Below are 1,629 nucleotides of genomic sequence, written 5' to 3'. Positions count from 1 at the left end.
GAATCAATCTGTTGAATCGACATAGGAATATGCGAGAGATAATTTAATTCAATAAGTATGTATGTGCAATAGCATGTTTACTTTATTAAATCTGTTTAGTCGGTTGAATTGGCATAGGGATATGTTCAAGAGATAAATGGAATTCTTTTATTTAGTAAATATGTTCATAAGTTAGCAAATTACTGGGTTGCCGTGAATTTATTCATAACAGCATAAGCACGAATTTAATATTTCTAAGTTAAACAGGTATAATTAATCCAACACAATTATATCATCTTGATTAAATCTTAATTGAAATCGTGTACTAGAACTCTTTTATTTTATTTAAATTGTTTGCTTAGTTTTAAAATCTTAGTTTATAAATCACTCTTTTCAAACCAAAATTATTTTTACCTCACCAAAGTGTTTTACTTAATTTCATAAATATTGCTTTTTACAGTCCCTGTGGGTACGATAACTCGACATTTACTTGTCACTTTATTACTTGTTAGGATTGTGTACACTTGCACATTTCCACCATTCCAAGTTTTTGACGCCGTTGCCAGGGACTGTTTTAAAAAAAACATTATTTGTGAATTTATTTTTACATTTTGGTTTTTTATTTTCCTGTTCAATTTTACTTACTTAATTAATTCTTCTCTGATTATTCCAGGTGTTTATAAGTATTGACCGAATTATCGACTTACTCCCAACAGACCCTGAAATAGAATGAACCTTTCACCAACGAAGAAGACAAGCGAACCAGAGAAGGACCGAAGAGATGAATTTCGAGAATATCAATTAAGGAAACAGAGCAAACCTTGCTGAAAATCCTGTCCTTGATAGGGCTAGAGCTTTACGACAATATGCCGTGCCAGTTTTTAATGACCTTAATCCAGGTATTAGAAGACTTGAGATTGAGGCACAACAATTCGAGCTGAAGCCAGTCATGTTCCAGATGCTTCAGACAGTGGGCCAGTTCAATGGAATGCCTACTGAAGATCCTCATCTTCATTTAAAACTGTTTATGGAGGTGAGCGACTCTTTCAAGCTAGCCAGAGATGCATTACGATTAAAATTATTCTCGTATTCGCTGAGGGACAGAGCTCAAGCCTGGTTAAACTCACTGCCACCGAACTCGATTTCTACATGGCATGAGTTAGCAAAGAGATTTCTTGTGAAGTATTTCCCGCCTAGCAAGATTGCTAAGCTGAGAAATGAGATTACTGCTTTCCAACAAATGGATGATGAGTTCTTGTATGAGGCATGGGAAAGATTCAAAGAGTTATTACGAAAGTGCCCTCATCACGGAATTCCGCATTACATCCAACTTGAGACATTTTACAATGGTCTCAACGCTCACACAAGGATGGTAGTAGATGCTTCTGCTAACGGTGCTATGATAGTAGATGCTTCTGCTAACGGTGCTATCTTATGTAAGTCTTACAATGAGGCTTACGAAATCATCGAGAGGATCACCAGTAACAATTATCAATGGCCAAACAATCGAGCAACGCCAAGAAGACGAGTTGCTGGAATCCATGAAGTGGAGGCTATCACTTCACTTGCATCCCAGGTATCTTCGATATCTTCAATGTTAAAGAATCTTACCACTAGTGGGTCTAACAGTTTTGCAGCTCAACCACCTAA

The 1,629-nt window shown here is 36.4% G+C and overlaps 1 non-coding gene across 1 annotated transcript; it reads right to left on the bottom strand.

The window, feature by feature from the left end:
• Positions 1-1,186: 1,186 nt before the first annotated feature.
• Positions 1,187-1,293, bottom strand: LOC121217164 (small nucleolar RNA R71). Its single transcript, XR_005913333.1, has one exon. It is a non-coding gene; the product is annotated as a small nucleolar RNA R71 (small nucleolar RNA).
• Between the last annotated feature and the right edge of the window lie 336 nt (positions 1,294-1,629).

The sequence above is a fragment of the Gossypium hirsutum genome, chromosome A02 (genome assembly GCF_007990345.1).
Source record: "Gossypium hirsutum isolate 1008001.06 chromosome A02, Gossypium_hirsutum_v2.1, whole genome shotgun sequence".
NCBI classification, from domain to species: Eukaryota; Viridiplantae; Streptophyta; class Magnoliopsida; order Malvales; family Malvaceae; genus Gossypium; species Gossypium hirsutum.
This window is presented reverse-complemented; position numbering and strand designations above follow the sequence as displayed.